This window comes from Lichenostomus cassidix, chromosome 2, assembly GCF_008360975.1.
Source record: "Lichenostomus cassidix isolate B80296 chromosome 2, HeHo_3.0, whole genome shotgun sequence".
Taxonomy (NCBI): domain Eukaryota; kingdom Metazoa; phylum Chordata; class Aves; order Passeriformes; family Meliphagidae; genus Lichenostomus; species Lichenostomus cassidix.
This window is the reverse complement of record NC_139482.1, coordinates 44,365,489-44,390,791: the sequence shown is the minus strand read 5'-3', so window position 1 is coordinate 44,390,791 and position 25,303 is coordinate 44,365,489. Positions and strand designations below refer to the sequence as shown.

The window sequence follows — 25,303 nt, the reverse complement described above, 5'->3', positions numbered from 1 at the left end:
ACACAGATTACACACATAGGACTTTGATACATTTTTTAATGCTGTGGATGAGAACATTAAACCCTAGAGGAGATGGTTGCATCTGTAATCACTGCTTGAAGTGCACTTGCTGTAACAGGTGACACCACGTATCACAAATATCAAATGTGTAATATTCTTTTTGTACTTGGCTGAAAGTAATGAAATCTTTGAAAATGCTGCAAGGCACATCCATGCAGAAATACGTTTGCCCTGGAACTGCAGGTCTGTAGAGCTTTCATACGCACGTCTCGGGTGAGATCCTTCTGTTACGAAAAGCGAGTCCCAGTGTCTGTGCGTAAGCACAAGCGTGTGTCTGTGGGCATGTGCTGGAGAGAAACGTCAGCTCAGACTTTTTCTTACTTTTTCCATTGGCTGAGATAAACTCTTGTGATCTCCTGCTGTTTCCTGTTAGTACACTGTCAGAAGAAAGATATTTATTCAATGCCAAATGTAATTTCATTTTTAAGTCCTAAGGATGTTTGTTGTTAAATTTAGGGAGGAGTTTTATCATCCATCAGAGCTAGAATTTTAACTAGCGTAAATTAGCTTAGAGCTTCTGAGATCTGTGAAGATGCTGTGCAAGAGATTCTCATCTCTTTTGTGTGTGGATGCAATGAGGGAAAGCTTACATTACACAGTACAAAAAGAGAAAGGGCAAGAGAGGGGAAGAGAGAAGCAGGAAAGAGGAAGTTTTTTCCTAAGAGGCAAAAATTAATTTCTCCAGTGTTCAAGATTTTGGGGAATAAGGAAATATTTCCCTAATACTGACTAACTGATTGAAAAAAATAAAGTTGAGGGAGCACATCCTCGTTAAGTAACTGGCTGAGAAGAGCAGAGGCACAGCATTTGGAGCTGATAACTGAGAGGGCCATTCTGGGACGTTTCCCTTCAGATTAGTCAGAGTGAAAACAAAGCTCATTCTCCAGACATGCCATCAGTTGCGAAGCTTGTTAGGATCCCACTCAATACTGAACAACCTGTCACTCAGAAACCAGAAACAGTCAAGTTTTGTTACAGGGTGCAGCAGTAGGCACCACCTGTCTGCTTTACTGAAGTTCAGTATTCCCATCACCTACCTGAAATCCAATTTTCAGGCGCATCTAAACAAATGTAGGTGTTTTAGAAGAGTTATACAAAACTCAGTTAAATTTTTCTTCCTTCTACAACTAGGCACTTGTGATGAATTCTGTTTTGAAATTGTATGTAGAGATGGGAAATGTTTTTATGACATTTTATTTGGAAGGGCCAATCTGTAGTAACCAAAACCTACTTTAAGGAGGCATCCACTGAAATAAATTTCCTATTAAAGCTTTAAAAACTAATGAGATTCAACACCCTTGTGTGTTTCACTGCATAATTGCTAAAATGTAAAAACTGCTGTTTTTCCAAAGCAAAAGGTTTTAATCTTGAAAAGTAGGGTATTTCAAAAAGTGTTTTGAACTTGAAATTTGCAAAATTGAAGTTTTTATCTGTTTCCCTATACCATGTTTTTCTTTGGGTTTTAAGTTTCTTAGAAACTTCTAAGAGTTTAAGTTTCACCTGATTTTTGTGGGGAACATTTTTGATCACCTAGAAGCTTGTGTAGAATGGGCTTACTTCTCCCTCATTTGCTGTAATGATTACAGACAATGAACTCATCTGTTCAAGTGAAGCTCAGGACTTGCTTCATAAATTGGAAATTTGTGACTTGAAGAAGCTCTCCTAATACTTTTTATGCATCTATTTTTTCTTCCGGTGGATTAGAGAAAAGTGACAAAGCTCCATTATAACTACAGCTAACATGTATGCAAAACATTAAAGAAAAGCAGAAAGATTTAGAGTTGTTGGGCTGGTTTCACTCTTAGCTTGCCCTTTTAGCTCTGTCAGTTGTCAGGTCCTCTGAGTAGCAGGTGGCACTGGTAATATGTGCTTTCCATATGTTTTCCTGTAAACTGGACCCAGCAGAGCAATAGCTGCATTTCTGGGCATTCAGCCTTGATCTGTCCCACATCTGTTCCCAGTCAGTAATTTCATAAGTAATTACAAGGGGATGGTATTTAGCCTTGAATTCATTTCAGAAGAAGCAGCCTCCCTGTTCCTGTGATCATGTTTCCATTTTTACATGGCCAGTATTTGTGCCCTTGGTTCGAAGCAATTGTATTGTTACCATGCCCTGATGAGCCTTTCCTGTTGCCTTGAAAGCTGGAAATTGCAAGTGCTGCAGGTGGTGAGCAGCAGGGTTTGATTAATCCAGATTCCATTTTCACATTGTTGAAAAAGGATGGGGAAAAAGTGATGCTCTGCAGCTGAGTGTCAAACCTAGTCAGAAATACTGCAGCTATGGGGGTGATGATATGGGTCACACAGTAATTATTTTGAGCCAGGAATATATAGTGAGACGATATAAGAAAATTGTCAGAGAGCATTTCTTTACCTTGTGGTTATGTAAGAGCTTAGGGAGAAGGCCAGACTGCAAGGCAAGTGGCTTTCCCCGCATTGTTACATTAAAAATGTGCTTTTCACCAAAGCTAGGCTGAGCTTTAGTGAAACAGGCTGATAACATGATACATAGGAATGACATGAATTCACTACACAGATTGTATCAGAGGATCATGCAGTCTTCACACAATCAAAAAAACACTCAGCTGCTGTTCATGAAGTACAGCCTTGTAGTGAAAATAAAAATAATACATAGAAATGATAATCATCTTCATAAATAATAGTGGCAAATTCATCACTTTCCTGATTCCCATTTGCTACAGATTCACTGGTGCTTGGGTTTTTTCTTAGTGTTTTTCTGGTACATCAGTTTAAAAGCGTTCTTCTAGATCCTTCTCTGTTGCCAGTACTGTAGCCTCACACATCTTTCCCATGCTCATGAAAAGTGAAGAGGCTTTTAGATGCCACGTGGCATCATGCTAAGCATATAAAGTGGGGGAGAAGAAGGAAAGGGTGACATTTGGAGTGATGGCTTTTGTCTTCCCAAGTACCCATTACTTGTGATGGAGTCATGCTTTCTTGGAGGTGGCTGAACACCTGCCTGCATTGGGAATAGGTGAATGAAATTCTTGTTTTACTTCACTTGTATGTGCGGGTACTGCTTTACACGTTAAACTGTTTTTATTTCATCCCATGAGTTTTCTCCCTTTTACTCTTCTGATTCCCTGATCCATCCCAGCAGGGATGTGGTATTTAGTTGCTAGCTGGGATTAAACCCCAACAGCCCTTCTTGGTATAAAGTGTGGGGCTCAAAGGGTTCAAGATAATGACAGATTGGATTGGCAGATGCTAGATTGGATTTATAGCTGTTATTACTGTGTAGCTATTAATCTTCAGGCTCTGTGCTTGCCATGGCACTTGCTTGCCTTACTGCTTCCATCTGCATTGACTGGGGTATGGAATGGAATTGGCTGAGTGTACTTATTTCCTGTAGGGATTATGTTCTGTTGCAGCTGCCCATCAGTTAAGTCAGGCATCATCTTGTGTCCTTGTGTGTAATCACAGCACAGAGCTGCACCCAGCTTGTGTCTCTTCAGCAGCAGGATTTTTAAGCAACTTATTTTCATGCACTTGGTAGCTCCTTCTACTGTTAATTGGTTTTATAAGCACACATTTTGCTTGGATCAGTACTGAGAGAAGGGGAATGAAGAAGCTTTTAATAGGCATTGCTATGCCTACTGTGTAGTGTATTTAATGGACTTGCAATCCCTTCCTCTTATTCTTCAGCCTGGGTTCAGTACTAAAGCAGCTGCTTATGTAGGACAGGAACCCTGCAGAGCAATCGCCGGCAAACAGAACATTCAAGCTCACATTGCTGTGCATGTGCTCAGAAGGATCCTGTCACACTTCTGCAGAGTAACATAACATCAGTATTTCTAGATGTTTGAATACACTTCTCAATGACCCTAATGTTTCTCTAACAGGATTCACTTACTGCTTTTTTTCCTCCTCAGGTGTGGAACTTCCTCAAGTCCTTAAAATCAAAATCAATGTCAGCTCTGTGGGGACAGCAAGAACACACCTGCGTCCATGAGTGCTCTCAACTTCCCTGTGGCTGGGCCTGTAGGACATGGTGCCTGTCCATCCCAGCTGATAGCTGCTCTGCATCTCCATCGCTACCACAATGATCCGTTCCTTGGGGATTTGCTAAGTCTGAGCTGCTCCCTTTCCAGCCAAACAGCTCACTTTTATCTGTCAGTGTTTGGTGGCTTACAGTGACTCCTGGGAGTTAGGGTGAGATCAGATGATTTGTTAGTGGCAGGAAGGACGAGGTAAGCAGGCTAAGGAGGGGGGAAGTAATTTCTTACAGTTGTAACTGAGAGAGGAAGATAAATCAGCCCTTGGACAGTAGGTGTCAGGGAGTAAACCAGGGCTCTTAATTCACACACATGGGCACACATCAAACGGGAGTCCTGCCCATCTTCACATGTGGCTTTCCCACAGAATATGGAAGGAGGGCAGGGATAAGTGAATGATAAATGCACTTGGCAAACTGCTGTATTTAAAGTGAATAGCTCCTCTCCTCTGTCTTATAGAAACTGGTGTAAGCATGGAAGAGTACTATGAAAGCTCCCATTCAGTGGAATTTTCCACTTGGTTAATATACATATGCATGCTGTGTGCTGCTGGGATGCTGGCAGAGTGGATGCAGGGACAATAGAATGAGTGCATTCTTTGGTGCTTTAAGTACAGGAAAAATATAAGTGGATAATGATAAGAAATGGTTTATAAAAGCCAGCTCTTGAAAGTGCTGTAAAATAGCAGTTATTCAGGAAGTGAATGGCAGGGTTTCACAAAAGGCTGCTTATCAGAGACCCCACACATCAAGCTGAAATGGTGATTTCTGTATTCCCATTTATTTCAAATTTTGCATTCATTAGGATTGATATAAGGTTAATAAAAACCCCCAACATTTCTGACAGTGCCAGCAAAGAGTGCCGCTTGCATCTTTCATTTTTCTCTGTGTTGAATCTCTGCAGATCTGTAACCTGCAGGAAGAGAAGGCACTGTAGCTCTCTCAATATATTGGAACGCAGTGTGCACTGTGGAAGGAGGTGATCCCAGGTTCCCCACTAACCTACCTGAATTGTCTCACTTGAAGTGAAGAGCTCCTAGAGAAAAAAAAGGCCAGTGCAGCTTCTCCTTACAGTTTTGGTTGTGTTTTATGAATCAGAACTGGTTTTGGGTTCCTGCTACCATGGAGGTGTTAAGAGCTGTGAAACCCAGGCAGTCAAGCATCTCCTTGATGTAGATGCACACCACATGAGGCAAGACAGTACAACCTGTCCTTGATTTTTTCCTGAATAAAATTGCTTCCTGGTTACATGCTGCCTCTGATAATCACCATTTACATTTTTTCTTAGGGATTGTATGGCAAATCTGGGACATAAATTTCAGGGAGAAAATAGATATATCTTGGAATACTGCAGCAGCTATATTGTTTCTCCATGCTCCGAACTTTCAGAATAAGAAGGCAAATTGGAATGAATTTAGGAATTATTTTTATGAACTTATGGTGCCTGTACCTCCTTGTACTTTTTTCCCCAGGTTCATATAAGGTTCTCCACATATTTGTTGTGTCATTAGGGCCCCACATCCAGACCCTCACTGTTATAAAGTTCATACTTGTGAAATGATGCATCTGCTTTCTTGAATCCAAAATTTGGCACAGGAAGGCAATTTAAAACTCTAGTTTCTTAAGGGAAGCCTCTAAAGCTACATTGCACACAGGAAAGAAAACTGACAAAAGGAGCTCAACCCTCCTATTCCCTACTGATGTCAACTTCATCTCTGAAGAAAGTTTCACCTTCCTTCCGAAGGTCAGATTAACTAGGAAAAGTGACGTTTTCGTTTCTTAAAGGAAGTTTCCTAGCAGGGCATTTCAAATAGTGTATTTTTCTGTTCTAGTCTGTGTCTCTGAGCCCCAGCACCCCTTCCACTTTGCTCTAGATAAAAAAGCATGTTGTGCTTCTTCCCGTTCCACTTATCAGCATTATAGTGCTTACTTTGGGTTTGTTCCTTGCTAAAAGCTGAAGAGATGACGCAGTGTAAACAGCAAAATCTCTGCTGCCGAGACTAGTTGTGCATACTGAGTTTACTGACAAAGTGAGATCGATTTACAGATTATGAAATATGAAATGGAAAAGAAATTTTATTCTTTTATTTGTATTCTATTTTCTCATCTTTATTTTTTTGGGGAAAAATAAAAGGGGGAAATAAAAACGGAAGAGAAAGAGGATGTTCTTTTCCTGATCTCAGGGGCTATGAATGTTTTTAATATGAAAACTGAGGTGTTCATAGAAATCTCAGATGCCAAAGTAGGGCTTTAAGTAATATGTATAACTACTATCTACATATATTTTTTTGAAATTTCTATGCAATTGACATAGGAATTCTATAAAAATATGGATATAAATTTTGTTATGCAGCTATCTATCTATCTATCTGTCTGTGTCAGAAGACAGACTGTGAAAATGTTATTAATTGGCTATGCTTGTTATGTATGCAATGCTTAGAAATGGTAAAAAATACAAACCCTAACTCCACAGATACTGTTCTGGTCTACCACAATCAGTCTGTTTCTAATGCAGGACTCCTTACATTCAAGCACTTTGAAGAATCTCTTAAACCATTTCTTTCAGAAGTTCTTTAATTAATCTCTTTGTATAATTAATGACAATAGAATCTTCATCCCCCCTACAAAGGACCTGTTAATTCTAATGCCACTTTCAAGGTCTACAGCTTGCATAGATAATATGTGTTAGACAAGTATAATACATAATAGTACAGAAAGGCAAGTAATACTGCAGGTATTTTAGAAGCACAGATGAACCAAAGGAAGATGAATGGGATTTGACAGCATGACAAAAATGCCACTGCACAAGGACATCTATCTCTAGAGTTTTAGTTATGTATTACTCCGAGGGGAACAATCAGTGGAGTAAAATACCCCTTTGATGAGTGTAATTTGGCAACAATTTGCAAACATGATAATGTGCCTTGTTAGTTCAAGGGCATTTGACACAGCTATCTTGACATTTTCATTACAGGAGCTGTCAAGAATAATCTGGAAGAGTAAAAGAGTCTTATTGGAAAGTGCCTACTTATCTTCAGTAATCTGATAATCTGTAGTGGTAAGGTCAAGTAATTTTTAATGATACAGCCTTTAATCCTCTATCAATTACTATTTTTAATTACAGCTGAGCTGCTAAAATATATAGAGATCTTCCTGGAGCTAAAATGAACAACTACAGCTCTGCTTTGCGTAGTGCAATATTGCCATAGAGACAGCAGTTCCCTTTCTCCACCACTACGTCCTGAGGAATCAACTGGCTGCAAAAACAAAAGCTGCTGAACCCATTACATGTCATGCCAAGGATCTGGTTGTGTCATAACACATACCCATGGCAAACTGAACCAAGATTACTGCAAAAGCTTTTTGTGGCTTCTTCTAGTCTACACCTACTTAACTTTATCTTTCCATGTTTCTAACTAGCTACCTACACTAACAGCTGTGGATATATTTTCTAGATAATTGTGAACATCTCTGTGGGCCAGGACTTTTTAAAATACCAATCAGTCTGACACTGTTTTAATCCCTTCTCAGGGAGAAGGGAACGCCTTACCTGGAAGCCATGAAGGCCTACTCAGAGCAGGGCAATCCCAGTACTGAGCAGTGTGGTATCACGTGTATTGATCACTTGAAGTGTTTGGGTGGATCAATAAAAATACACAACATTAATATAGCCAAAGTAAAAATTTCATAGTCCACCAGCCACCCTGAACAGTTGCAGTTCTCCCTTGATTTGATACAACAAATTTTGCTGAGTTACCTGAAGGCCTTTCTGCTCTTGAGTGACTCCACTTTCCCATGGATGGTGTGGCTTCAGAGGGTTTGTCTGTTAATGGCACAGTGATGGCTTTACTGATTCTGCAGGCTAGTATTGCAAGAGTCCAGCTGGGTATAAGAAAGCAAGTAAATCAAAACTCAGAGTACTTCACATCAAATGGACTCTGTATTTTACTCCTTTCTCTATGAGTAGGACTTTCCAGAAGTCCAAAACAAAGATGCATATTATGACCCTGCAAATATGATCAGTGTAATTCAGAGAATGAAATTAATTTGTCAAGCCATGGCTTTGTTTGTCACTTACCATCACTGTAGTTTCTTTTCATCCTTAATTTTTGCTCCTCTCCAGTATTTCCCATAAAGAGTTTTATTTAGAGGAAGAAATAAAAAGAGGGTTTTATGCATCCATTATTTGATGATGGACTTTTATCCTGAGGGAAAATAGGCAAGAAGGATTCTGATGGCAGAGTGAAGTGAATTAAAGATCAAAAAATTTCCTAAATTTGGCTGAGTGTTTATGACTTAATTTGCATAACTCTGGTTTTAATGTCAGTGACTTCTTTCCTGATTCATTGTTGGGATTTTTTTGTTTTCAAATTTAATTGCTTGTGTATTAATTTTCACAATTCTGGAGCCAGCATCCCTGTGAGATCTAATTTAAGGACTGTATTTCCTCTTTGGAAAATAAGAGACAGTTTCACAAAGAGAAGGGAAAATTCAAGAGCAATGCCATTTTTTATATAATGTACTTTTATCTCTTTTCAGAACAGCATTTCTTTCCTAGGACTCCTTAGGAGGGGTTGTTGTCCTTACACATTTGCCTGCATGCAGTTTTTGGACTCTTCACCCTCACAAAAGGCCAGAAGAGGCACCACAGTCTGCTCAAACTTGCCTAAATGGACCTGATGCACAAGGGGTACTGGTGGGATTGGGCTGAGCAGAGAGAATTCTAGCCTGCTCCACCTCCTCACTGGCTGATATTTCCTGGAAAGAGCAAGGTAGCCTGCACACAGCTCTATTGTAGGAGCAATTAAATTATACCTGATCAGAGGTGTCTTAACATAGTGTGTATACAAGGTATGTGCAGAACTTTATTTTCTGAACAGGAATAATTTTAAGGATAAGAATTGAGTGCTAAAAGTTCTCCAACCTGCTCTCTGTGGTTTACTTTGTGCTCTGCTTCTCAGTGCTGATGGTGTGGCCTCACAAAAGCTGTACAGTTGGCAAAGCTGCTGAATACCACATGAAAGTGAGCCTGGGGGGACACAGGATCAGATCCCACAGGAAGGAGCTGCTTTAATTTCCCTTTGAAGCAAGATGGACATCCACAACTGCTGAGCAGCAGACAAAATCACAGGAGTTTCTTGCTTGTTGCCAAGCCTTTGCCTCCCCACTGTGAGATGGCGAGTGGATTGAACAAGCTGGCAGGCTCTGCTGAAGGATATACATCCTCTTGCTTTCACCAAGGGACAAGACAACAGTTTTTACATCACAGTTAACACCACATCCAAGGTATGTCTCAACAATGCCTTCCCTATCTTCCTCCTTATTTCTCACCATTTTTACTAATAAAGTTGTGCAAAGCATCCCTGCTAAATGGCTCCTGTGTATCTCTGCCTTTATTTTCTTGCCTTCCTTCCCTCTTCTGGAAGAAAAAAAATGCAACAAAAAGCTTCCAAAAGAGAGTATTTCAAAAAACCTTATTACTCTAAAATGAAGCACAGAGTAGGACAAAGAACTGTAGAAAATGCACATTGATGACTAAAGAGGTAATGAATGTTTAATGAAATTATGAAAAGCTTATGAATGCTCAAGGTCTGGAGCCTTCTGATTGCCAAGGACATCCCAGAAAACACACAGAGGTGTCTGAAAAGGCAGCAGGAGTTTTGTGTGAAGAGCTTCCCCAAGGAGTAGCAAACATTGTGTAGATCTGATACAATTGAATATGGAGCCTTCTAGCTTCCAGTTAAGCTGGTACGATCAGAGTGCCCCCACCTAAACAGAGCTCTAAACCTGACAGTGTTACTGGCAAAACAGGAGTGATGACCTCCCACATCTCTTTTCCTAAGGCTGCTTTGTCCTTGGTTCCTAATTTTTTTGCTGATGTAAAACAGCCTGGCCCATCACAGGTAACTAAGTGAGGCCCATTTTTACTGCAGCAGGAAATTTCCTTTAGCCCAAAAACAGTATTTTTTTTGAAGGCACACTTGTCTCCTTCCGTGGCACTGATGGGTAGCCATGAAGTGCTGCCCATCTTAAGCATGAGGTGTTCACACCATGGGAAAGCCTGCAAGTAGCAAAAGAGCAATACAGGCCATAGGAGCTGAAGGCCTAAAGTATATTGTACCTGAGTCAGAGGAGCAAAAAAAATCATGATGCACAGTCCTAACCTTGACTAGTGATGCCTCTTCTGCTCTGCACAGAAGAAGCCTCAAAGAAATCACTTCTCTGTGCTGTTTGAAATTAAATTAAAGAACTAAGGTATGTTTGTGGAAGGTGAAAACACTACATCTGTGGAAAGAGAATGAAAGTAAATAACCTTTCAGTCATGGCCTGTGTCGAACTTACAGGAGCGCCTGTTCCACCCTGTAAAAACATATCTGTGTGATTCCGGATTAAGCCTCCTCCTCAATCAAGACAGGAAATCATTCTGTCAGAATACTCAAGAACCTCATTGCAGAGTCACATTCTTACAAGGTCCTTTCTGGCAAGCAAGAAAGCCATTAACAGAGGCTTTTCTGACCTTCATGGGCACATTAGACTTTGGATGCTGTTGCTTCCATTTCTACCTCTATCTGTCTTGCTGATTGGACTGAAAGCCCCAAGGGTTTTGGCTCTGCTCTGTCACAGCTCTTCTTGCAGTATTGTAATCCCCAGCAAGATGTAGGAAACTGCAGAGCATATGTGTGCGTGGGGATAGGTTGAGAGATGATTTATTTTAAGGCCAATGCATTATTTTCTGCCAGTAGCTAACAGGACAGTTACACTCAAAGGATATTCTGGAAAGGGTAACTTTTGCAGAGTTGGGAACACTGACTCACTCCTGACATCCTCTTAATTTCTGGTGCATGATGCAGAGGTGAAGGAGGAGAAGGATGGGAGTGATGTCTTCTTTTGCTGTGATAGAAATAAGAGCTGGTTTCTGACTTGGCTCTCTTCCTGAAGATTGCCAGCATGAGATGGGAGACTGCAAATAGCAAGTCACAGATAGGTGGCTTCCGGTGTATAGAACAGACAGGCAAATTTTTCATTTGTCTTACTTTCCCAAGGAAGAGAAAAAAAGACAAGATTAACTGGCTTTCATATGTTCTCATGCTAAATCTAGAATAGGTAGAATTACAAATGTCACTGTGAGATAAGTTTAGTCAAGACACACAGACAAAGATGCACTTTCTCCAAAGAAGGAGTCTGTTTAAATTTTCTGTAAATGCCACTTTTCAGCTCTGCTGCTAAATTAGTGCTTTTGCAGGTGAAACACTCCCATTTTTTCCTCATGTCTCACAGTGCAAGTGCTGTCCCATCATTGGGTTGCATCACATCAGAGTAATGCAGCTGAAGTGAATGCAGTAACACTGGCATGCAGCTGTGTTTACAGCAACGAAAATGTGAGGAATTGCATTATTTAGGCAATGGAAGAAAGAAAATCTACTTAAATGAGCTATTTGGAATGGCTGGTGCTTTACTCTTGCTTAGATAAATTATTATTTTTATCTCTGTATACGAAAAGGCAGTTTTACTCTCTCTATGACTACAGGAAGACAATTTGATGGCAATATTTGGAAATACTTCAGATAATATTGGACACAGAGAAAGAGCATTCTAACACAGATGAATAAGGTGCCAAATCTGTAACAGTAATGAATTCCTCACAAATACCTTCACTGAGGCCTTAAAAATGAAAACTGGTTGCCTGGAGAAATTTTATTGAAAAAGTTCAGTTTAAAGTACAATCCAGTTATTCACAAAGGTTATTATGTAGCGCAAAATTTTCATAAGGTATATTCTGTAAATATTATGATCTCCTCATTGAAAAACAAAATCTAGCTGGGACATAATTTTGTGTATTTTTCTGAAAATGAAGATATTGCATTTGGGAACAGCAGTACTGGTAACTGTACACTTAAGGGTGCAAATTCCAGTTTGGTGTTCTGAGCTGGGTCACATCACCAGACTAATTCTTGTATTTAGACTCCCCCAAGATGGGAGTGCAGGGAAGCTTAGCAAACCTGCCCCAGGAAAGAAGCAAGTCAATGTTGTCAGGATGTTTTTCTTTTCCTTAGAAAGTAAATGAGTCATAAGCATGCAAACAGTTAAGTAAATGAAGAATAGGAGAAACACAAGAAATGATACACAAAGACAAGTGATTATATGTTCCAATACTTCACATTGTATACTCAACAGAAGGCAACTCAGCCTTTGCTACAGAGTCACCGGTCTAGCTTGGCTTCTTCTAAGTTTCAAAAGGCAAACTTCAAAGAGAATTTGGATAGATCTCCAGATGGGAACCTCAGCATAAACAGGTAGTAGTCTCTCTGATGCTTGGAGCAAAGGCAACACAGAGGGGGAGCTGTTATGGCAGTGTTACATCTAGGTACTGAAACATTGCTCAGTGTAGAAAAATATATGCTAATACATTTCTGTGGGAAAAGTGTCAGCTATATCCCAGTGGAAGGGAAAAACACTAGCAGCAAGTGATATTAGAAATAAATCAGGTGTAAACTGTGAGTCTGCAGAGTTCAGGAGAAGAAAATAATACACATTAGGAGTTTGGTTTTTCTGCTGCTGCAAAGCTCTAGTAAGATAACCCCTAGGGTTTTAGGACATTTTATTAGTTTCAGCTGTTAAACCCAAGGTTGGAGTGGTTGACAGATGCCAAAGGACGGATGATGATGATGAGTAAAAAGGCAGAAGAAATGAAGGTTCACTTATTTGAGAAACTGTAAAAAGCTAACAAAAAAGCCGCAAAAATTAGTGGCAGACCTATGCAGAAAATTCTTATATTCTCAGGAATTCCCTTCACTAGCAAATGCTTGGAAAAAGGCAAATTTCTCCATCTTCTTTACAGTGCTAGTAAATCATCTCAGCCCTACAGCTGCAGGCATCCTGGGCAGCTGGTGCAAGGGTCACTCTGGCTTTAGCAGCCAGGCTGTTTCACTGGGCTGTGGAACAGACCTTTGTTGCCTCTGTTGCCTCCTGAAGAAATACTTTTTTTAATGGTAATACAACACCTTTGCATACACATCATAGTTCTTGAGCTAAGCTCAACCATGTCTCAAAATGTCTCATTTGTCCAAAGAGTGTTTAAAGAGAGGTTTCAAAATGCAAACAGAATATAATGAAATCTAATAATCACTATTCAGTGATGTGACCCAAAAATTTTGAATGAGAGGGAGACCCCATGGTCATTGGGGAAATACTGTGAAAAATACAATCTGCATTATGCATTTAATATCAGATGTTGATAATAAACTGTATGACAGTTCTAGGTGGGAAAAGAAATAAAAGCCTTCACTCTCTCAGTGTCAAGCTGTCTACTTATAAAAGTAAGAAACTATGCAAAAAAAAGTGGAGAAGGAAAACATTCAGTCTGTTTTCCTGCTGACAATACAGTCTTTCCAAAAATTCTGAGCAAGTGGCCTGAATGAAATTAATAATCACTTTCAATCAGAGGACCTTGCTGTATAATCTTTTTATTTATTTATGTATCTGTGCACACTCACAACCAGCAATCAGGTAATAGTCAATGTCTTTACTCCTAACATGGTGTATTTTTTCCAGGTCATGAAATGCAGGTTAATATTTGATCTCCTATCAATAAATCTCCCTATATTAAACATATAAAGGTTATTCTGGAAAACACACCCTGGCACAGCCATAAACTTACTGTGATAGTTTGTAGGATGAAAAGCTCACTGGTTGTCTGGAGAATTTCACTACAATCATGTGAATGTACTGTGTTACAGTTATTGTCACAGGTGATGTTACAGACCAGTAGTTGAAATATTTGACTTAGGAATTTAATATGATCTCTTATGGACTCTGTTTCACCCTCACAGTAGCTGGATGGCATTGATTTCTTCAGTCTCCCCTTGCTTATCTCAAGCTATTTTATTTTGCTTGTCTTATTGATTTTCATGTTCGCTTCATACATTATCTCACTGGAAGCTGGCAATGAATCAATGTGGCCACCTAAATTCATGTTCTGTTGTGACCCTTCGGAAAGAGCCACTTAAAACTATCTATATCAAAGTGCACCAAGTAGCTACTGTGCACATCCAAACAAAGGAAGACATATTTGTCTCAACACAACTCACAGAGGGAAGGCCTCTTCAGCCTTTCTATTGTGTGCATGTATTTTTAAATGCCTGCCATGATAATATGGACTTAAAAGGAAAACACTGAAGCAAGCCAAAGATACCTCAGTGTGAGCCCTTAATCCTAAGTAGTTTCATTATTAGTGGCTCATTTCACAGCCTTCTGCTGCAAGTTGAGTGCCTTTCTCTGGACCCCTTCTTTTCCTTCCTTCAGAGCAGGAACTAGCTCTTATTCTCTGCTTACATTGCCCCTAATGTGCAGTTGTTATCAGAAGGGTCACATTAACAGGAAAGTATAGATAAAAGTAATACTAATTGTGCAAAACAATGTCAGGACAGCTATGATGACAAATTGTCATTATTTTTGCTTCCTGCGGTTCGTACATATTTCAGTAACATTAAAATTTTATGGTTAGTTCATTCCCATAGATGCACTCATTTATCCTAGCTGGCCTGCTGCAGTACATAAAGATACTGATGCAGCTTTCTGCTGTACAGGGACAGGTCTGGATGAGAAAGGAAGATTTGTAGTTGAAGCTGCTGCTTGAAACTATTAACGCAGAAAACTAATTTCTACTTAAAGATGTTTTAAATGGATACTTGAGGGAAAAATATAACATCACACACACCTTAAATTGACCATCACCTCAGTGATAGAAGACAGTATGTTAAATTTAAGGATTTCTCCTGAGAGATTTCATGTGAGCTAAGAGTCTGCTTGGCTGAATAAAATTAGAAGACACATATGTTCACTTTAGAGCTCTCCGACATGAGAGCCAACACTATCTGTATATATAATGTTGAGTGATTACTGACAATAATTGCATGCCTCATTAATATGTAGACTGACACAAACCTCATCATTACTCTCACTGAAATAGAGTTCAAGCAGACAATTTTCACAGAGGCCTCCAGAGCCCCACAGTGAAGGGCAGTGGAGCCTGCAGGTCCCTGTTTGTTGTCACCCACCTGTGTTTCCCATGGGATGTTGCACCAGCCGTGTCACATCTGGTTCACATCTGGTTGTTCTGGCTACCCACTACAGGACTGCTGAGGTGGAATAAAAGTGAGTTTCCAAGACTGCATTGTCTGGGCAGCCTCCTGTGAAAAGCCAGGCTCAGAGTGTTTGGAAAGACTTCAAGGTTTGATTTGCAAAGATTGAGAGTTCTCTCATTTCCATCTAATTCCCTAAGGGGCAGACAGCTAAAGGCTTTTCTCAGCCCTGAACAGATCCTGAATGCACCAGTAACAAACTTCCAGGGCATAGTTTGCTAGAAAACAGCAGCATCTCAGTGTTCCACTGCCTCTTCCACTTGTGCTGTTTACCAGAAAATGCTCTCCTAAACATGAACAGACAGTTTGAAACTCATGCTGAAGAATTACAGAAAGCAAACTGCCAGAGGTGAACAAAATCACAAAACCATTATGCAACACCTTTGTACGCAAAGAATATGTAACCCTTCTGCCAGGGCAAGCTTGTGAGAGTGAAAAGGGTTCAGTCATATGAGGTGCCTCTAAACATTCCATCCACAACCACAGTCCTTAAATTAGCCTGACCTGAGATTCTCGTCAGGTACTTGGGAGAGTAGATTACATTGCCTGGGCTGAGCAAAACCTCCCCACTCACAGCAACCACTTGGAAGCCCTTGTCCAGCTCTACTTTTCAAATGGACTCTGTCAGGTTCTTGGGCAAGGGATTTACATTAATTCAATAATTCATTCATTCAAGCAGAATGAGTAAACCACTTATTTAAGAGCAAAACCAGGTAAATAAAAGAATCAAAAGCTCCTATACTTGATTAATTTTACAAGCTGTTTTGACTTTGAAAGAGACCAAACAAACCAAACACTAAGAGCCACCATGAGGCTTACCAGCATTGCAATTAAACTGTGATTTGACATTTAGTTTTGTTAGCTCTGACGTGGCTCAGTGAACAAATGGCTTATAAGATATTAAAAGATTTGCTTTATCTGCTCAGAAGCCCTTCCCCATTTACAAGGCAAAGCATGCAATGCATATCTCTTCCTCTTGGTTGAGTATTTCTTTTTGCAAAGTCTCAGTTAAGCTTCAGTCAGTGGGCCCTACAGTAATATTACTGGACCAGCTACCATCATGATTCACAACTGTGAAAGCAATTCAATAAGCACCTCTTTTATTCAGTGCCACAGGGATATTTCAAAACCCTTAGAGTTCCAGAGGTGCCTGCACCAGGAGCCCTGCCATGTAAAATCTGAGGACATCCACAAGCTATACCGTGTATCTGCAGCAATTTACCACCAGTGATCAGTGACCACTTTAAAATACACTCACAGTTCTTTCATTAAGTTGTACCAGAGGCCTAATGAAAATGAACCTGTTTGAGCAAATAGTCTATGAAGGTGCCTTAAGTAATTGTTTTACTGTGCTAATAATTTCCAGTTGTACAGGGTGCTTCCTGGTAACCTGTAAGCAGTGGCAGGTCTTAATCCTATTTCTAATAGAACGAGCCCCTGAAAAGTGCAGTTTTTAGTGCCACCTAATGTCTGCCCAGACTGCACAACCTCCTGCTGGTACAATGTTTTAGACTAATTCAATTGGAGCATGGATTCTCCTTCACCTGCTTACCCACAGCAGGACTCCTGGTTTGTAACCAGTAGCCTGTCCTGTTGCAGGAACTTCCCAGCTAAGTCCTTCCCAAGTCAGCTCATCTCAGCATCATCCTGTAGCCCAAGGGTCCCACAAGTGCCAGTGTCCCCTGTGACTGCTGGCTAGAGCTGCAGGGGCAAAAGAGAAAACGTACTAACTGTGTTTGCTCAGACACTGGATCCAGCACTCAATTCTAATACTTCCTGGATCCAGCAGCTGATACTTGCCAGCTGATACATACTGGCACCTAGGAGCATCTGGGAGAGGGACTGGGAGAGGCTCATCCATCACTGGATGTGGGTGGCTGTTTTGGGAGTCCACCTTGTAGCAGCAAACTAACTCTGCTGCACTGTCCCAGCCACTGGAGGAGGTCTCATACCCAAAGGTCCTGTGGGAGAAGGTTGAGGGGCCATGGCCATGTGGTACAAACTCCGTGATGGCTTCTGGGTTACACAGTCAACGGGGCAACATGAAGGAGAGATCCTGGCCTAGTCTCATCAGCCAGATTTGGAGTGAAAGGGGAAGATTCCATCTGGTACAGCCATCAAGGACAGTGGGTCACAGACCACAAAGCCCTGGTCTTTGGCAAAAGGGAGAAATGGACTCAGGTACCTCTCATCCTGGAAAATGGCAGAGAAGGATTATGTCTGTATCTTACATGTGCTGAATTCAAAGTGCCTGGAGGGGACTGCACAGGCATAGCAGTGTCCTTTAACTTGAGACTCCAAGTCCTTATTTCAGCACTGCTTTCTACCATAATGGCTATGCACAGCACTTAACTGCATTCTAATTGACCAGAACTGCTAATTGTGTTATAACTAAATTGCAGTCTAATTTTACTTAGCTGTAACTGATAGAGCACAAAGCTACAGAAATTGAACCACATCAAAAGGAAGCTGCACTAAACACTGGCATGAATATTAGACTGAAGAAATGTGGCAACAGACCACCACCACAGCCAACACTATTTGTAGAAATTAATATTTAGTGCCCAAGTGGATCTAAAATAGTTTTTAATGTGTGTTTTTACCACATCCATCACTCTAAAATAGAATCTGGATTTCAGTTAAATGGACAAAAACTGAGGTTGTTGGATTGCACTCATTGCAGGCTCACCTTTTTCATGTATGTTGACTGGGTATTTACTGTTGGGTTTACTGGTGGAGCTGAAGCCCATTCTTCTAATGGCCATTTTTCTACCATCATATTTCTTCCCTCTTGCCAGACCAACTATTTTATTTAGTGTATTGTAGAAAAGTTCACTTATTGTGCAGATAAAAGACCAAAGGTGTTCATTGTGAAGGCCTAGAACTAGGTCATTCAGTTCCCCTTCCAGATTTAATCTTCTCTCTCTTTTGTATTAACGAACCTACAGTTGAGGTGGTTTTTCATTCTTTGGGCATTGAAATGAAAGCTGCCAGCACTTCAGCCCATGAGAAAGCATGAGAAAAAGCTCTATTTAATGCCAGAAAAAAAAATTCTGGAGGTTCCTCTTGTCATGCTGGGTTCTTTGTAGAGGTTTTGCTTTTCTAAAGCAATTATTCACTCATATTTTTCCAAAAACTACTTTTCAGGAGGGGAGCTGAAAATTATATCAGCCTCTCTCTATACATAACAGGGACCACAAACTGCACCAGCAGCATCAATATCATTAATACTCCCTTTGTGTTCACCCCTTCTGCCATCTCCCCTGTTAGTCAGTAAATCAAATACTATATGGGGATGTAAACTTTTACATTCACCATTGCCTGATATTATTCTCCTTGTGTCACTGCAGTGGTGACAAAGCACTATGGATTTTACCTGGAAATAACCCCATAATGGTAACTTCATCAGCTTCAGCCACTGCTGAGTTTATCCTGTGTTAAAATGCCTCTGGTCTCTTCCAGGATATTGCTTTTAAGGGCATGGTAACCTCACAAACACTTGTTTTCCCTGTGATTAAACATACATTATCAACAATGAAGCTAAAATCCCAGGTGAGCAGTAACTTTCACGGCATTCTCAGGAGAACTAAGAAGTAGAGTAATGCTTTAATGCTTGGACAGAGAAACCACCAAAAAGGAACCTGATTTGGTCATTAGCCTGACAGACCCAGGCAATGTTTCTCAGAAAGCCTGGCTTGGCCATGGTAGATGTGACTTCAGCCCAGGAGCTGAAAACTGAAAGCTGCAGGCCCATGCCATAACATATTTTCTTTTCTCACTAACCAGCTCACAAGGTTAATATGCAGAGACCAGCTACTCCTCCTAATGGCAGATCATTTCTCTGTTCATTAAATATTATTGCTAAACTACCAATAGCTCTTCAGTTACTCACCTCTGGGAAAAGTGGCTTACAACTAAGTAAAACAGAAATAGATATTAAACAATTAGTTCCAATGAAATTTCATGCTCTGCAAGATGATTAGTGTTATTTGGTTTCTTTGGTGAGGGTGGGCAGAGAGATTGGTTTTGTCTACAATGAACTATTTTGTTAATGCTGAAGAGAGGTATATTTTTTGGTTCAGCAATCATTAATTTTGTATGATAGACAGAGCTGATCAGCCCATTCCCTCCCCCCTCTTCTATCACCCAGCTTGATGCTCTCCCTCCAGCAATAGGAAAATGTCAACCCTCCACGTTTTCTTCTAGCTCCATGGTTCCTTAGGAGAAGTCTCCTGCAGACGTGTAGGGCCATCCCTTTGCCTGAATCCATAAGTCTGAATTTCAGATCCTGGTGCAACACCATGGCACTGTTGGGAAGTCACTTCTGCACTCTGCCTTTCCTACTGAAAAGGGGCTGGAGGGACAGGATAAAGGTTTGAAGAAGACAGCAAGGAGTCAGAGGAGCTGAAAAAGGTGACCTGATGCACATTGTATTTCAGCAGAAAAAATGCCAAATAACACTGCTGTTTCTGGGAAGAAAAGAGGACACTGTGAGCATGCTGGAGAGAGATACCTCATACTGGTAAAGAAAGGAAGGGAATCTTGGTAATATGATAAAATGCAAAGGTACCTTTGAAATCACTCTAGGCCCTGCCAATCTGGGTTATTAAACATATCTGGTTCTTTTGTAAAATATATTTGCTCAAAAATCTAAACAATTTATGACTTTCAGATCTAACCCCCAGAAGAACTCCATTCTGTGCCTCCAGAACAGCTACCAGTCCCATGAAACCTCAATTTTTCATCCAAACAACTGCCAGATCTAATTTCTTTACTTTAAAAAGAGCTGATCAAGGAATCAATTTCCAGCTGGGTCTCAATCATCAACATTTAATTAAAAGCAATGCCACAGTCCTCAGAACAACCTTTCTATTATGCAATACAAAACAGTCCAGTTCTTCAGTCAGGAGAAAACTGTGTTATTCCCAGCTGTGGGTCCAATTCGGAAACCTTTACTCTCTATTTTGCATTCAAAAGAAATGACTGTAAAATGATTGACAGATGGCATCTTCTGGAATTCAGTGGATAGACTCCAAAAGAGCAATTGATCCTGGTATCTGTGCTTTCCAGCATTATAGCTTCTCCTAAAGGACAGACTCCTTTTCAGGATACCTGCTCACCAGGTCTGTTGGTGTCAAAGTCAGCCACAAGCTGGGCTCCATCATTCTGCTCCTGACCTCAGGAGAGCTGCAGAGCCCAGGTAACAGCTGGTCTCTTTGGTGGGAATCTCTGTTAACAAGTTGAAACCAGCCAGATCTTGCCCAGAAGGTAAGAGATCCACACTTTCTGTGCATGACCAAGCCCACCTCTTATAGGAAGCATTAAAGTATCTTTCTGTCTTTGGCAATGAGAGAGGGAGCTTACACAAAATACTTATATTGATAAAGTAACAAACTGAGCCCACACATTTAAAAGGGCGGTACTTCGATTAAACTGACCCAAGACAATCTGTATAAATGTAATTCCAAATGGTTTTCTGGTATCTAGACTGATGGGCTTGGTCTCTAAGTTTTATGAGGAGTTGTTGCTTGCAGCAGTTGCAATGCTCAAGTTATATTTACAGCTTTAATCTAGACCAGGAATGAAATTGGTAAGGATTATACTCTAATCTATTTGACCTGCAAACTATTTGGCTTGGGATTCTGTATCTTGTAATCAATATGTCCCAGAACTGAATAGCACATCTGCATGTCATTTCTTCCTCCGGAGAGGGAATCTCTTTGCTTCCCAAACAAACAAACTGGTTCCACTCATTTGATTTCCTGAAAGGGAAGGCAATGAGAGGATTAGGGAAGCTTTGGGTCAAATAGAGAAATATATTTAGGTGCTTACAGTCCCCCAGGAATCAATAGGCACTCAGGCACCTAAGAGACTCACTGGAGCCTGTTCTTAAATAATATTGGCAGCTCCCAAAGGTGATGCAGCAGCAGCTGGCTGGCCATGTGGGTTGCATCCATGCCTGGGTGTGCATAGCCACCAGTGAAGTCAGTGGGAGGGGACTCACTCCTGATCAGGATTTTGTCTATGTTTACTTTGCCACCTCACAATTCACATTTGGAGGCAGCTGGGGATCATGTAAGCCCTATACCATCAAACCTGGTGGTTCTGAAATTCTGTTCTTACACCCACAAATGATGCTGACTGTTCAAGTCATTTGCAGAGGAGCAGGCACTGTCTTGTAATGTTGTACAGCATCTACTAAGCATGGGCTCCTGGTCTGTGGGGTAACTCCTAGTGCTGTAACTAGCATGTTTATTCTTAATAGAAGCAACACACAGTTTAATTTCTTCTTACTAATGATCATTAGTAGATCTTCCTGTCACAAAACCACAGCTTCAGTTTCCTGGCATTATTGATAGACCACCTTTTTTCTCTCTGAAGTAGCTCAACCAGATTCTTCCTTACATGTACAACTTTAGGGGGAACAGCTAAACCTAAAACTTTCTCTTCATGTGTTTTCTTACACAAAATTAGAAAACCCCTTTAGGCTTCATCTGAGCTCTGCACAAGTGAGAGCAGCCTCAGCTGCAGATTGCTTTGTAGCACTTAGGTACATTTAAATGCCTGAGTTAGCCTGCTGCGCCTGTACAGTAAGATATGGGGACTGGACCACCCTGATCACATAAGGCCATCTGACTCTTAAATCTCTATCAAACGTGGCATACTTCAAATAATGTATATGAAGTTAAATGCTACTGTGAAGCCACTCACCTGAAATGACCGCTGTTTCTGAAGACCAGGCTGAATGCTGGTGGGATTCACTGATTCACTGGTGTGAGCTCAGTGACATTTTGCTGCTGTAGGCTGCTCTCCTCTCCTTTTTCTCTTTTCAAGTTATGATTTTCAGCACTTTTTGATAGAGAGGTCAGTGCTCCTGGCCCAGGAACAATGAGGTGCTGCCTGCTGGCTGTGATGAGGCAGCTGTCATTATTCCATGGAACTAAGTGTCCATGGGATCACAGCATGCACTAGGCTACAATAGCCACATCTGCAACCGACATAATGCAGAATGACCTGAACCACTCTACAAGCCCTAAAAAGAAGAGGCAATAAGGCATCTCAACAAGTCCCTTTTCTTCAGGGCTAATATTTCCACCAGCAGCTGGAACTTTCCATGTAGCTATTCTTAACAGAACCAGTATGCCACAATATCAGGGGAAAAAAATCATTCAGTAGCATCTTATGTTGCAGGAAATGCTATGTATGCCTATATGTATGTATGTATGTATTTATATGGGACACTCCCCACAGAGTACCAGCAAGTCCCTCCACATGTGAGTTGAAGATGTTAGGCCACATTTGGGATTAGAGGTTGTTCTGCAATGCAGCTGCAAGGATGGTAGCAGGGAGGCTGCTGGACCCAAGCTATTTATGCATGCTACTTGTGATTTGAGGTCTTACTAACGGTGAGATCAGTCAGGGCCTTGGGCAGGAAAGAGCCCTTAGAGCTGCAGGGTAGGACATTACTTTCAGTGAGTGCACCCTCTGTTCTGGGGGATTGAACTAACCAAGTTTCTCTGTCAGGTGCTGGTGAAAGGCCAATTTGTTTTCTTCCATCACTGAGCCTGGCTTATGCTCCTGCATGCCTCTGCAAAGACAGGGAACACATCCCTGTTTTAACCAGAAAGACATACATTATTTTAGGAAAACAGGTTTCCAATTAGCATCACATTTCTCTGGGGCTGTATCTTGGCATTGACAGCAATCACATGCCCATGAACCAGGTTCTCACTTGATGCAAGTCAACTCCAATCATATATAAGTGGCTCCAGAGTTTCAGAAACTCTGGTCTTGTGGGCACAGCATACTTTCTAATCACATATTCTTGTAAGTCATTGTACTGTACCTGATTCTTCACTCCTAATAATGATAAGAATAATAAAAAAGGTTAAAATACAAAAGGAAAGTTCAGTTTTACAAAGCTTCCTTCATCTACCTGAATCCTGTTAAGGTCAAGAGAAAGTCTGCTTCTGACTCATAACAACATTTGAATCAAGCGCTGAATACACTTTACACTTTGTACAATTTCAGCTCAGGAAGGAATTGACTCCCTTAAAGATCACGTGGTGACAACTTTTATCCTTTCTTAGCAAAAGTCCTAGGAGTATTCACCAAATCAGAGCATTTTTCTGTTCTGTAAGAGTTTTAATAAAAGTCAGTTATAGTTTTGATCCTATAGATGTTAAAAACTGGTTTCAGCCTCCTTTCATGAAAAAAAATTTCCACTGAAATTCACATGGCTGGAAGCATTTGAGGAGCCCATCTCTAATGGGCTGCTTTCAACTCTTACAGCCGTGGGAAGGGAGCAGGTCCCCAGACATTGTCCCTATCCAGATCCGCTCAAACACCCTTATGGCACCAGCCAGTGTGGAGTGGAACTGGAGAGGACCCTCATCTGTAAAAACTTCTGGTTCCTAAAGGTTCTTCCTTTCAGTTCTCCTGTGTTTTTGAATGGCTTTGAATGGCTGGATCCTCACAACTTTTTCCCGTAGACAGCTGGGTCTGACATGCAGTAACTCTCATTCCCTCCATATACATGCGCACTGAGCCCTTCCTCTCCACCTCATTCCACCAGACCCAAGACCATCCCTTCTCTCAGCCTGCAGAGAACTAAGTGGACAAGGAGTGACTGTTTAAGCCCCCAAAGCAAATAATTTACTGATGATTCACCCCCCAGCACTGGCTTGCTGTCTGAGAAGGGACAGCACTAGCTGGTGTAAACTCTGGAAATGCACTAAGGCAAGTCTGCCTCTTTCTGGGGCACTTTGCCGCGAGCTCACTTTCACCTGTTATGTAGCCAAAGCTGTCGTTTCCTGCCTCTCCCAGTAGATTTCTTTCTTCTCTCTGAAGTGGCGCTCTGGGACTCCTCCTCACACCTCTTGCACAGGGCTCTGTGGTATTCCTGCACTGAGCTAGGAGTCATCAGTGATGTATAGCCACCATAAGGAAGGGATAAATCTAAGGACAGATTTTCAGATCTTCTACCTCTCACACAGAGGAAATTTGGGGAACAGTTTCACATGGGTCATGCCTGCAACCACCTGGAAATTTTACAAATTGTGACTTCCACATTGCCCTGTCTAAGCTCTACAGTAATTTCTCCTGGCTTCAGTGTCACTATTTTCAGCATATGCTGTCTTCCAGTGACATCTAGGGATAGAGACGGGAAATCACCAGCTAGACATTTACCCAGGTATTTCTGAAACATATTTCAAGCTGGTAAAACTGGCTTCTTTGATAAACCAATGGTTTAAGGAACAATTGCAACTAAGATCAGGGGAAAATAATCTTGCATGTTTTTCAGGATTGAACTGATGCCCCAAGGCCCATTCCTCAACTCATATGCTTAGCATTAATTTCATAAAATGCTCACAGAGACATAGCACTGATTGACATAACATTTCGCTCTGGTACAAAGAATATGAGCAAGATGAAGGTACTTCAGTAGTAACAACAAAGCACATGAAAAGGGAAAATGTCATCAGGAGGACAGAAATACTTAGAGGTCAAAAAACCAAACAAGTTGTTTGAGTAGCTGGATCCACTATTTACTCATTGCTACCACTACTAAATTACTCATTACATTGATGTATCAGTCCTCTGGTCACAGAGAGTCACCATGCTTGGTATTTCACCTGCACAGGACAAAGATAGGGGCTCTGACCTGGAGATCTTACCTGCAGGACAAGACAGAACTGATGGATAGAGGCAGTAGAGCAGAGGGAACAGTAGCTCAATCTACATTGCTTTGCAGCCTGGCTTAGTGTCAGACTTCAGTTCACAGTGTTCAACAGCTTATCCTGGCAGGATCAAAGCAGGGGCAGCAGCAAGTCTTCCCACTGTGCCTTCATTTCTTTATGGAGCAGCAGGCAGGCTTCCTCCAGAGCATAACCAGGGACAGCCAAGCAGGATTAGACAGAAAACCACTATGTGCCTGTGTGATACATCACATGAAAGATGTAGAAATTCAACTTTCAAAAAAGACTTTATGTAACTGTACAATCTACTTCTGCTCTGGATTTCCCCCTGTAGATCTGGACTTAAGTATTCAGGGCTGAACAACAAAAAGAATTCTGTGCTAATTCAT

General features: G+C 41.0%; 1 long non-coding RNA gene across 2 annotated transcripts; it reads right to left on the bottom strand.

Moving 5' to 3' along the window:
- Positions 1 to 22: 22 nt before the first annotated feature.
- On the bottom strand, positions 23 to 25,303 carry LOC146441271 (uncharacterized). 2 transcript variants are annotated; one of them, XR_014849838.1, is made up of 3 exons: positions 24,894 to 25,303; positions 7,833 to 7,957; positions 23 to 437 (listed from the first exon to the last, which is right to left on the bottom strand). It is a non-coding gene; the product is annotated as an uncharacterized LOC146441271 (long non-coding RNA). The 2 variants fall into 2 exon arrangements; XR_014849837.1 differs by lacking the exon at positions 24,894 to 25,303 and adding an exon at positions 8,154 to 8,225.